The sequence below is a fragment of the Portunus trituberculatus genome, chromosome 28, assembly GCF_017591435.1.
Source record: "Portunus trituberculatus isolate SZX2019 chromosome 28, ASM1759143v1, whole genome shotgun sequence".
In the NCBI taxonomy this organism is placed as follows: Eukaryota; Metazoa; Arthropoda; class Malacostraca; order Decapoda; family Portunidae; genus Portunus; species Portunus trituberculatus.
Window position 1 is genome coordinate 7176056 of NC_059282.1, and position 13027 is coordinate 7189082.

At 42.4% G+C, this 13027-nt stretch overlaps 1 protein-coding gene across 10 annotated transcripts in view; it reads left to right on the forward strand.

Annotated features, from left to right (window-relative positions):
* The window catches only part of LOC123510326, a 732954-nt gene that overhangs the window by 85315 nt on the left and 634612 nt on the right, over nt 1-13027 (forward strand). For all 10 annotated transcript variants that reach the window (XM_045265385.1, XM_045265388.1, XM_045265394.1 and 7 more), the window contains exon 2: nt 9043-9201. The gene's annotated coding sequence lies outside the window, so the exon portion shown is untranslated. The remainder of the gene's footprint in view (nt 1-9042; nt 9202-13027) is intronic.

A 13027-nucleotide genomic window follows, 5' to 3' on the forward strand; every position in this document is an offset into this window, starting at 1 on the left:
ATTTTCAAGTTTAGTGTGTATTCTGTTTTTAGCCTTGACTCCTCCTCTACCACCGCCATCACCTCCTCCTCCTCCTCCTCCTCCTCCTCCTCATTGTTATTGACTCGTGTTTATAGTTTCATTGTTCTATCCGTCTATTGAAAGTTCTCAGGATCACAATTGATTCTGAATGTAACAATGGCTAAGCCTCGCCGTCTACCTTCGCATTTTTACCCACTGCAACGCCGCCATCTTAATACCACCACCACCATCACCACCACCACACACACACACACACGAAAAGAAATAGTCTGGTATCCTCTTACGCACAGGTGAGAGAGAGAGAGAGAGAGAGAGAGAGAGAGAGAGAGGTGAATAATACTAACATTCGATATCTACTTCTATAATCCAGTCGTGTGTGTGTGTGTGTGTGTGTGTGTGTGTGTGTGTGTGTGTGTGTGAACAGTGACGCAGTGGTCCGTTCATTAGGTAGACATGGGAAATAAACATGATGGCCTTAAGTGCATCCTCCGTAACAAATGACGATCTAATTGCTCATCAAACGCTATTGCGCACCATTATTCCCTGACACGCTTCATGGCTCTATTTTTCCCCTCTCTTACTGCGAGTATTAACAATTTTCTATAGTAATGGCTGAGTGAAGAGGGACGGGCCGTGCTCATGCCGTCACTAATCTTCCGTTTTCTAACTTGAACGGAATGTGGAAGAGAGACAGACACACAGACAGACACGTAGATAGATAAACTCGTATTTTTAAGTGTTCCTGTGTCTGGTCTCTGTTAAATGGCTCTACCAGGAGTTAGAGTTTTGAAGGAATAACTTTACAAAGATCATATACAATCAAAAGGAAGATTCTGTAGTGGAAATTAATGTTTTCAAGCATCTTTTATGCCACTAATGATACCCTGACAAAAAGCACGTGTCAGTAGAAGGATAAGATCATACATAATAACCCATCTTATGTCTGAAGTCTTCGAAAGCAACATTAATAGAACAAAGCCTTTACGAATACATTACCTGCCTGACTCACCTGAGCAGCTCACCTGGTCATCAAGTCATCACCTGCCTGGCCAGTGGGTTTAATGAGCAATACCTTTCGTACTTGTCTTGGGTTATATATGCACGTACACGTACACGCGCTGCACGTAAGTACAAAGATAGGGACTAATGAGGTAATGCTATTTTATTACCCCTAAGCCATTTAGTTTATTGCTAAAGGAAGAAAAAGTGTAATAGTGTTAGCTTGAAAAAAGTTAGGGAATGTGAGGTTTTGGAGCGACGCCTCAGGGAGTGTACTGTGGCGGTGGTGGCGGTGGTGTGGTGGTGGTGTGGTGGTGGTGTAGTGTGTTTATCTAATGTAATCTAGTCTTTCATTGTGGTGGTGGTGTGTGGTGTGTTACGTGGTGGTGATGCGCTGTATAACTGTGGTGTTGAATGTGGTGTTTGTTGTGGTGGTGATGAGGTTAGGTTCAATGTGGTGTATGTGTTATATGGTGATGCGTTGTATAATAGTGGCGTTGAATGCGGTGTTTGGTGTTGTGTGGTGATGATGAGGTGCTGTATGATTGTAGTGTTGAATATGGTGTGTGGTGTGGTGTGTGGTGTTGAAGTGCTGTATAATTATAGTGCTGAATATTCTGTGGTGGTGTTGTAAAGTATAGCTTGAGGATGGTATATGTAAGGAGAGCTAGTGAGAAGAAGAGAGATGTGAAGGAGAAGATGGAAGAATGTGAAGAAGAAAGTGGAGGGGACGTGTTGGGTAAGACAAGAATAGGAAGAAGACACTGGGATGGGAATGGGAGGAATGGGAGGGAAGTGAGGAGAAGGAGGGTATGTTGAGGTGACTTAGAGTGCAATAACGTTGGAAAAAGTTAGTGAAGTGTGTGTAAAGGGACTCAGGAAGGAGTGACTGGGGAGTTACTGGAGTATTGGTGGGAGTGTTACACCGTGGTGGAGAGAGTTTGATGATAAAGAAAATAGGGGAGGTTTGATGGGAGGGAACGGCTGATGGAAGACCAGGAGAAGGAATGTAATAGAGGAGGAAAAGGAAAGGAAGGGAAAGTTAAAGGAGGGAAGGGAAATAGCCAGAAGTATATATGTCTGGCTATACAATAATCGCTGTTTTTATTTCCATTTTGATAGTTACATGTTCGTTCTCTCTCTCTCTCTCTCTCTCTCTCTCTCTCTCTCTCTCTCTCTCTCTCTCTCTCTCTCTCTCTCTCTCTCTCTCTCTCTCTCTCTCTCTCTCTCTCTCTCTCTCTCTCTCTCTCTCTCTCTCTCTCATATATAATTACATTTAAAATCAGTGACTTATTTATATTATTAGGTCTACTAATCGAGTTTTTCCTCTCTCTTTATCTCCTAATCTGATTTTGAGTTTATTTCATTCGTTAATTCAATTACTAAATGTTACTAAAGTAGCTTCATATCCCACTAATGATTTTTATTAACTCTGTATGTAGTTCTTGAAATATCTTGTCTTGTTGTGTGTGTGTGTGTGTGTGTGTGGCCATGGTATACTTACACTTATCCTTTCCTTGCACACACACACACACACACACACACACACACACACACACACACACACACACACACACACACACACACACACACACACACACACACACACACACACACACACACACACACACACACACACACACACACACACACACATGCTCAGGATACAAATGCAGGGAAACTGTGTGCGTGACTTTCGCTAAACCTTTATTGAGTGAGATGGCCGAGGGGCAAAAATATAATTGTACCAAGAGGGGAGAATTTGGGTCTGTCTGGCTTCCCTTCTTCATGTCCACCTCTGTTCCCCTCACTCATGATCATCCTCTCATGTTTCCTCTTCGTCGTTCTCTCCCCGTTCACTTTCTCTCATCTTTTCATATTCTCCCTTGTCGCAGTTTCTCATCTTATCTTCCTATGATCTGGTTTTCGCTTCTATATTTTCTTTTTTCTATCTCTTTATTTTCACCATTACTTATTCGTCTTCTTAATATCCTTGCCAGTTTCCCCTAATCCTTGCTTTTATTCTTCTTATCCACGTATTCTTATCCTTTTATATTTCACTCTTATTTTTTTCATTTACTAGTTTAATTTCCAAGCTTTCTTTTCTCTTTTCCCTTGTTCCTACCTTTGTTTTCCTTCTCGCTTTCATTCCTTCAATTTCCAAGTATCATCTCTTTCATATTTCCACCTCGTCTCTGGTAGCCTTCGTTTCACCACTCCATATTCTCACTTTCATGTATTCAGTCCCATTTTCTCCCTTCAGTCATGTATATTTACCTCCCCCATGCAACTTCCACGCCTGTCGTTCTCCTCCTCTTTCTCTGCAGAATTTCATTAGTAAGATGAGTAAAAATAAACATCTCTCTGTTGCTGTAATGCGTGGTAGGAGAGGCAAGGCGGTAAAGAAGAGACTAAGGAGGGAAGTTAAGAAAATGGTGATGAATGCATTGAGAAGATGAAGGAAAGACGAGGGTTTTAGTACAGAAGACGGCGACAAGACCAGAGAGAGAGAGAGAGAGAGAGAGAGAGAGAGAGAGAGAGAGAGAGAGAGAGAGAGAGAGAGAGAGAGAGAGAGAGAGAGAGAGAGAGAGAGAGAGAGAGAGAGAGAGAGAGAGAGAGCGCCATGAAAAAATCTTCTTCATTAGCTGAGCTCCCTCACACCCTCACTTTAATACTGTCTGGAAGGCTGGACCAAAAAAGAGATAAAGACACAAAGAAACAAGGGATCCGCGTTGGGGAGGGAGAAATAGGGAAGAAGAGGGGGAGGAGGAGGAGGAGGAGAAGGAGGATAAAGAACAAGGATTTACAAGGGAGAAGATGGCGAGAAAAGACAAAATGAGAGAAGAGAATCGCTGTTAGGTAGTGAAAGGATTGAAGGAACAGAGGGGAAGGTATAAGAAGGAAAGGATGGTAGTGTAGAAAAGGATGGGTGAAGGAAGGGAGAGAATGGTAAAGGGGGAGGAAGGAAAGAGATGTCAGTAGGAATTGAGTGCCACATGAGGCTAAGGATACTAGTGACTACTGTAAAGAGACAAGGATCTTAAAGGAAACTGCAATGAAATGTCGTGGATGAGACACTTTATAAAGGTCCATTCACTCTTTGCTCCCTGGCATTACCAGTGGCACTGCTAATCCAAGTACACTCCACTATTTGGCACTGATCAATGGCGGTATCAGGGAAGGTTATAATGGCACCATCAAGGACTGAGTAAGGGAGGTTTCTGGCACTTTATTGGAAGATAGTCGGGTGTTATGGCACTATTATTGATAAACTTGAAGACAAACGCCAGTGGATGGTATCGAATCGAGTCTGCAGGAAATGGTAGTGGGTTTGTAGCAAGTCCTTAGCGAGGCACTGTGCTGGAGGGCGGCGCTGCATGTGGCACTGAGGGGAGGGACTGGATGTTGCACTAAACAGGCCGCGATAGTGCCACACGTTACTCTCAATGGCTCCCGGCACTGTGCAGTTTTTCACCGGCGTAATCTTTACCTCGCCACCATCGCTGCTGCCGCTAAAATGCTCTCTCTCTTTCTCTCTCTCTCTCTCTCTCTCTCTCTCTCTCTCTCTCTCACATTACAAAGTTATTGTATTTCTCAAATCGATGGACATGTACTCACCACATCGATACTCTCTCTCTCTCTCTCTCTCTCTCTCTCTCTCTCTCTCTCTCTCTCTCTCTCTCTCTCTCTCTCTCTCTCTCTCTCTCTCTCTCTCTCTCTCTCTCTCTCTCTCTCTCTCTCTCTCTCTCTCTCTCTCTCTCTCTCTCTCTCTCTCTCTCTCTCTCTCTCTCTCTCTCTCTCTCTCTCTCTCTCGTAACATAATTATACAACTATGTAGCATTCCCTGGAGCGCCGCTGAACGCAACACACTGAAATGGGAACACAACAACACCGGGGGTATAAATTATTAATGCCACTTCAGCACTTTCCTGAAAGAATGTTTATTGGTGCTCCATTTCGGTCTCGATTCGTGTTATACTTTTGTCTTATGTTAAGGCAACACTGTGTTTCCCAGAGAGAAAGATCAGAAGCACGCTATGACTAGGAATACTTTGAAAAATGCTTGATGTTTCTCTTGGTGTTGTTTTGATATGTTTTGCGACTTGCTTGCTTGAACTGAAACACTGTGTTGTAATCTTTGGAGTAATTTAACCCCTTCAGTACTATGACGCGTTTCCATATCCGTTCTGCTTACTATTTCGTGATTTCATACAGCTTCAGAAACTTATGTAGGAGATTAAAATAGTAAAGATTCTGGCTAATAATCATCTGACCTTCATAGACTCTTCTTCATCTAGTCATTTACAAAAATCATGATAGAGATGCGTCCCAGTGCTGAAGGGGTTAATCAAATGTTAACTGATATGCAAGACTCATTTCATTCACAACATATGCGGTGTCTTGTCTCCTTTACATGCACATACAGCAAATACCCTCGCCAGACCTTTTTTTATTCTCACACAACGCAACATTCACTCAATTTGCACCACCTCGCCGCATGCAGACACTCGCGACACGTTAATATAGCGCAGGAACACTTAAGCGCCCCACGTGAGCATAAAACCGCGGGAGAAATGCGTTTGTGATAAGTTGGTGGAGATGGTGTGGTGGTGGTGATGGTGGTAGTGGTGGTGGTTGTAGTGGTGGTGGTGGTAGGTTAGAGGATTATTTGTATGTGTGTGTGTGTGTGTGTGTGTGTGTGTGTGTGTGTGTGTGTGTGTGTGTGTTTTTTCAAGCGTTGATGTAATTATTTTTTTTTCGCTTTTCTTTCTGATTAAATTTTTCCTGTCAATTATGGCGCAATTTTTCTCTTTATTTTTATTTCCTGCTCGTAGTTATTCAGTTTTTGTGAGACATTTTCGTTTTTTTTTTTAGACTTTTTGTTATTTTTCTTTGCAGTTTTAGTCATTCATTTTCTTTATGGAGAGTAATGCATGTTTTGAAATTGTTATATCTTTTGTGTTCAGCATTTTCAAACTACATTTTCACCCTTTTTCTGGTGTAATGCATGTTTGAACCATCACAAACTCCATTTCCATTAGTTAACAAAGGAGAAGAAAGTACGAACAAGCGAAATAGATAAAAGTGGCTAGTGAACAGAACAAACATTATTTTTCTAGTATGCAAACACTGGTATGTATGATGGAAAAGGATAGAAGGGAATGGAAAGGATGGTAGGGATGGGAGGGCAGGGAAACGAGCGAAACAGAAAAAAAATATAGGTAGTGAACAGAACAACCATTATTTTCCCGGTATGCAGGCACTGATATGTGTTGTGGAAAGGGATAGAAGAGAATGGAAAGGATGGAAGGGGTGGGAGGGCAGGATAGCAACGGGTGGCAGGTAATGTTTTTTCCCTCCCATGGTGGACAGGATGCTGCATGATTGATGGTGATGGGAGAGCGTTGAGAGGACAGTGGAGAGAGGAAAGGATGGACCGTAAGGTGAGAGTGAGGGGGATAGTGATGAGGGTGTAGTGAAAGTGATGGAAATAAGTGTGGTAGTGATGGTGATAGTGATAGTGATTGTGTTGGATGATAGCAATAAGTGATAGTGATGAAAGTAACGGTGACAGGTATAAAAATGATGATACTGATTGATAGTGAAGTGAAAATGGTGATAGAGGTCAGAAATAAGAGACATGAATCAGGATAAGGGAGTGAGAGACAGTAGTTATTGACAGAAGATTACGACTTGCCAACCACTGACTGGAAAACTGTGTGGTAATACGTATTAAGAACATTTAAGCTGATCAGACTGGAAGTAGAGCTAATCACATTACGCAGCACGCCCAATGAGTAATGTAATTGAAGTGCTAGCGGCGGGAACTAGGCGGAAGAGGGGCAGGGGGGCAGGGGGCGTCCAGTAATGAGAATATCGGTACTGGATGGAAGTTGCTGCTGAATATTGACAGATTTTGGGTTTGCTGATTATTATTGGTCCGAAAAAAAAATGGGAAAAGAATGACCTATTTCTAATTATCATTATACATTTCATAACAACGCTGGGTATAGAGTTTCTTTTTTTTCCGTTTTTATTTATGATCGCTGTCTTTGTTGCATTAAAAGACCTAGAAGAGTGAATGCATTTAAATTTCTAGTCAGTGAAATTGCCTTCAGTTACCAAAATATCACATGAATAGCAACAGAAAGATTTGACGATAGCTCTTACAGGTATACACTTTTTTTTCTATCTTGCACAAAATATGTAAAATTTAGTAGTAAACAGGAAATAAAGGCTTACCAAAGTGAATGCGTTATTTCTCCTGTGAGTGACGGCCATACTGATGATAAAAATACAAAGCTAGCAGGTATTTAGAACAGTGAAACAATGAAAACATACACGCTACATATTTTTGGTTGGTCTAGCCATGGAGAAATAATGGAATGGTAAAGGCAAAGTGGCGGAAAACAGCAAGAACACTACAAACAAAACTGGAGCGATGTAAATTGTGTGTTGCATCGTCCAAAACTGCAGACCAAGAAAGCATGAATCAAAACAAAGTAAAGGAGGCGGAGGAAGGAAGGAAAACAAGGAAGGGGAGGAAATATACGTAGGAGGGAGTGACGGAAGCTAAGAAAACAAGACACAAAATATACGGGGATGAGGGAGGGTAAGAAAACAAGGAGGGAAAGCATACGAGGGAGGAAAGGAGAGCTGGAGGAAAGAAAAATATTACCTCCGTTGCGAAGTTGAAATTGCCAAGTGAAGTGCATGAATCGTAATTTCTCTTCATCTTCCCAGCAAATTGATTTACCAGGAATTGAATGATTTTCCCTCCTTTTCTTTTCCTCCCTTTTTTTCTTCCCCTTGTTTCATTTCCTTCCCTTTCTTCCCTCCATCTGGCATATTTTTTCCGATATCCTCTCTTTAGCTGTCCCTTCTCTCTCTCTATGTGTTTCTTTTCCTCCCTTTTCCTCCCTCCATCTATTCCTTTCTCTTCTTTTCTACTCTAAGTGTCCCGTTTTTTTTTTTTCCTCCCTTCTCTTTCCTCCCTTTCCTCCAGCACGTTCTTCCTTCTTCCCTTTGTTCTTGCTCTTCTCTTCCTTTTTCCGCTTATTTTTATTACCCGTTGTTTTGATCTGGCCTTCTCTCTCTCTCTCTCTCTCTCTCTCTCTCTCTCTCTCTCTCTCTCTCTCTCTCTCTCTCTCTCTCTCTCTCTCTCTCTCTCTCTCTCTCTCTCTCTCTCTCTCTCTCTCTCTCTCTCTCTCTCTCTCTCTCTCTCTCTCTAGCTTTATGACTGAGTTGTTCTTATCCACCACCACCACCACCACCACCACCACCACCACCACCACCACCACCACCACCACCACCACCACCACCACCACCACCACTATCTTTCATCAGAAATTGGTCCTGTGTTGGTCCACTTCCTTTAATGGAAAGAAAACAAAGGAATCTGTGCTTGAGAGAGAGAGAGAGAGAGAGAGAGAGAGAGAGAGAGAGAGAGAGAGAGAGAGAGAGAGAGAGAGAGAGAGAGAGAGAGAGAGAGAGAGAGAGAGAGATCTGGCTATTGTGACGTGGCTTAATGGGAGTTGGTGAAGAAAGTAAGAGTGCATGAAATAAAACGAACGAAAAAAAAAAAAAAAAACAGTAGTTATTGTTTGATGTAAAAGAAAACGAAATAAATGAAAAAAAAAAAGAAAAATAGAACGAAGGGGAATTAAAAAGTAGTGTCCAGGTGTGATGAATGTTGTGATGCGACTGTATACTTTTCATTGTTTATTCTTTTTGTCAATTCATTGGTTCCAACACTCATTAATCCATTGAGCGCCGATCAAATTTGTGAAAGGCAAAACAACGTGCGGAATTGAATTGTGTAAAGGCCAATCAGGAGAGAGAGAGAGAGAGAGAGAGAGAGAGAGAGAGAGAGAGAGAGAGAGATTCAGCTCCATAGTCTTTTTAACATGACTAGTTTTCAATTACAATAATCACATCTTCATTGTAAAAAAGTGAAAAAAATAAATGTGTCAAAATAACTCCTAAAAATCATTAATACTCCCTCTTCTTTTTTTCCACCAGATACAAAATAGTGGGCGCGAGTTACTGTGTTGTCAGTGTTACTTTGTGTTGCCTTGTGGCGGCACGTGTGTTTACTCCCGTGTCCCACCTGTGCCATGAAGGACCTATGACAAGCACCCCGGGTCACTGTGCCAAGAAACAGGTCACTCTGCACGTCAGGTGAGTAAAATATGATCTTTTTCATCCCCTTTCATGTTTCTTTCCCGCCAAAACTTCTCTTTTTTAATATGTTTATCCCACCTCCTGAAGTCTTTTATGTTGTAGTCGTTAGGTTGACCTGTACTCTGTGACCTTTGACCTCCTCTCGTGACCCAAAGATCTCAGTGTAAATCCTATTTCCAGTGAAGCCATTTCCAGGACGGATACTGCTCCGGATGTTGGTATTATAGCTGTTTTTTTCCGTACAATGTGCTTCGTTGTTTCGCTTTTCTGACGCGAGACCACTGTGGATAGGTGTAGAGAGAGAGAGAGAGAGAGAGAGAGAGAGAGAGAGAGAGAGAGAGAGAGAGAGAGAGAGAGAGAGAGAGAGAGAGAGAGTGCAAAGAAGAGAAATGAATAAAAAAATAACAGTAAGAACGAAAATGAACAATAGATTAAAGATGAAACACAATAATAATATGACAAAAATGGAGAGAAAGGGAAAAAAAAAAAAAATAAGGAGAAATTAGAGGAAGAGGCAAAACGCAAAAATAGAATCAGACAAAAATGTGAAGAAAAAAAAAGAAAAAAAACACAATAAAATTAAAGAAAAAAACGCAGTAAACAAACAGACAAACCAATGATGAACTTGTAAAAAAAGAATAAAACGTAATAAAAGGCGAAAAATAAAGGCAAAAATGATAAACTCGTGAAAAAAAACACACACAATAAAAGAAGAAATATGAAGAAAAAAAGTTAAGAAGACTCTAAACCAATGATGAACTTGCTGTAGTAGGAGAGAAGAGACTCGAAGCAGGGATTGTGACTTGATCCTCAGGTAACAACACAGCCAGGTAGACACACTTTTCCGGGCAGTAGGTGGACTCTTGACCCTATGTAGTGCCGGGAATGGTGATTGGCCCTCTCCAACTGGCCCCTCTCACTAACTCTCCCTCTCTCCCTCTTTCCCTCTTTGTCTTTCTCCTTTTTTCTCTTCTTCTTAGATTTTTTTTTTCAAGGTTCCATCCCCCTGTTCCGTTTCCTCTTGTTTTCTCTTCTTTTCTTTTTGGGTGTTCCGTCTGTTTTTTTTCTCTCTCTATTCCTCTTTTTTCTTTTTTTTCTATCTAGCGTTCTTCAGCTTTACGTTTGGTCTCTCTCTCTCTCTCTCTCTCTCTCTCTCTCTCTCTCTCTCTCTCTCTCTCTCTCTCTCTCTCTCTCTCTTCTCCCTAGTACGCGACAGTCTCTCTCTCTCTCTCTCTCTCCCATTTTCTCTCTCTCTCTCTCTCTCTCTCTCTCTCTCTCTCTCTCTCTCTCTCTCTCTCTCTCTCTCTCTCTCTCTCTCTCTCTCTCTCTCTCTCTCTCTCTCTCTCTCTCTCTCTCTCTCTCTCTCTCTCTCTCTCTCTCTCTCTCTCTCTCTCTCTCTCTCTCTCTCTCTCTCTCTCTCTCTCTCTGATCTCTCTAGACCCGTTCTGGTAAATGTGATAGTAACTTCCTCTCCTCTTTCTCTCCCTCTCTCTTGTCCCTCTCTCTCTCTCTCTCTCTCTCTCTCTCTCTCTCTCTCTCTCTCTCTCTCTCTCTCTCTCTCTCTCTCTCTCTCTCTCTCTCTCTCTCTCTCTCTCTCTCTCTCTCTCTCTCTCTCAGACCCGTTCTGGTAAATGTGATAGTAACTTCCTCTCCCCTTTTCTCCCACCGACTTGTCCCTGACTCCCCTCATTCTTCCCTTTTCCCACTCTCTCTCTCTCTCTCTCTCTCTCTCTCTCTCTCTCTCTCTCTCTCTCTCTCTCTCTTCTCTCACTTCTATGTACTTTTATTTTAACTTTCTACCATCACTACTACTACTACTACTACTACTACTACTTCTACTACTACTGTTATTATTATGGCAACGACTAGGATTCATCATTACTTTCTAGTCTTTTTCTTCCTCTTACTCATCATCACCAACTTTTTATTCTTGTTCTTTGTCTTCATTGATCACCACCACTACCACCACCACCACCACCACCACCAACAACAACAACAACAACAACAACAACACCACCACCACTGTCACAATGAAATGCAGCAACACTCACCACAACCTCTCAGCCGCAATTCTAACGTCTATAGGCCTACGTATATTTTTTCCACGGCCGTTTATCTCGTGAGTGGAACAGTGGCCAAATTGAATTAAGTGTGAGACTTGGAAGACCTATGGCGGTGGTGATGGTATTTCTCTCTCTCTCTCTCTCTCTCTCTCTCTCTCTCTCTCTGGGGTCTTGTGTTATCTATTCCGCTTCCTGTAATTTGTAACTCATTGTTTCTCCTTATGATCTTTTTCTCCCTACAATCTCTCTCTCTCTCTCTCTCTCTCTCTCTGTATCCTTTCTTCATACCATTGCATTTCCCCCCACTTTCATTCTCCATTCCCCACTCCCTTTCCGTCACTCTCCCCACCTATCCGTTCTCTAAACACTCTCCCTCTCCTTCCGTGCTTTTCCCCTCGCTGCGCACCGTCCTTCCCTCTCCCTCCCTCTCCCTCCTTGCACGTTCTTTTCTCCTGTAAGTGTTGACAGTTTGCCTCACTCAAACAGACGGGACGGCAGCCGACAGACAGGCGTGCAGGCAGACAGGTGGCGGCCACACGGGGAAGGCAAATGAACTCGAGTCAGTAACGCAATTTGCTGACGTGCTCGCGGTAGGCAGGTGTTCTTGGGGCCTTAGGAGAGGGTGCTAGATAAGGCTGGGTGGATAGGGGTGTGTGGATAGGTGAAGTGGGTACATGATGGATTAAGAGTGTGTAAGATGTTTAAGTTTGTGAATAGGGAGGGATAGGTGGCTAGTGAAGTGGATGTAGTGTTGAGTAGGTGTGTGTAGGTGTGGTGGTGGTTGTGGTGTTATTGTGAGAGTACTTAGTGGTGGTAGCAGTCGTAACCAGACTCACCAGAACACACACCTTGTAATAGTCTGGAAGTAACGACAGCAACAGGTGGTGGTGGTGATGATACTAGTAGTGGTGGTGGCGGTGGTGCGTAGGTCAACACTTAAATTTCTTGAAGCGCAGCTGTCGGCGTTCTTCCCAACACATGTCATCTAACCACTAACGCTATGATTCATCCACAGTACATTCACGCCACTCCTCGTTTCCACCTTCATTCGTACGCGACTTTCCATCTCCCCACCAAGGCTTTCCATCTCGCCCCACTTCCACCCCAACAAGACATGCCACATCTCTCCACGTCTCCCACGCCTTCCCACACAAGGCACGTTTGTAAAGCAGGTGGTGATGAGGTGCCGGGGATGAGGAAGTGAAACGGTGGTGGGAATTCTTGGCAGGTTACTGAGGATGAAACACTGTAATGGTAGTGGTGAAGTATTGTGCGTAGTAGTAGTAGTTGTAGTAGTTGTAATTGTAGTAGTAGTGGTGGTGGTGGTGATGGTAGTAGTAATGGTAGTGTAGGTGATGGATGAGAAAGATGTAGTTGTCATAGCATCAGTTTCGTGCAGATAAACTTCCTTTGTCTGATTTACTTAAAAAGACGAAAAGAAAAGGGTGAAAAGAAGGAGAATGAGGAAGATGAAAAGGAGGAGGAGAAGAAAGAGGAGGACAAAAAGAATAAAACGACAAAAAGGAGTAGAACAAAATAAGAGAAAAGGAGTGAGAACATAAACGCAAATAAAAAAAAAAATAACAAGGAAAAGGGAAAAAAATAATAAAAAAGAAGAAAAAGCACAAAAGAAAGTGAAAAGAATACATGAGAACTATTTACGTATCTCACCCAATCTTGCAACACATCCTTTACAATAATTTATCACCTAATCTTCCCTGAAACCTTTGTAACCCCATTTATTACGCCCGTATTAAAAA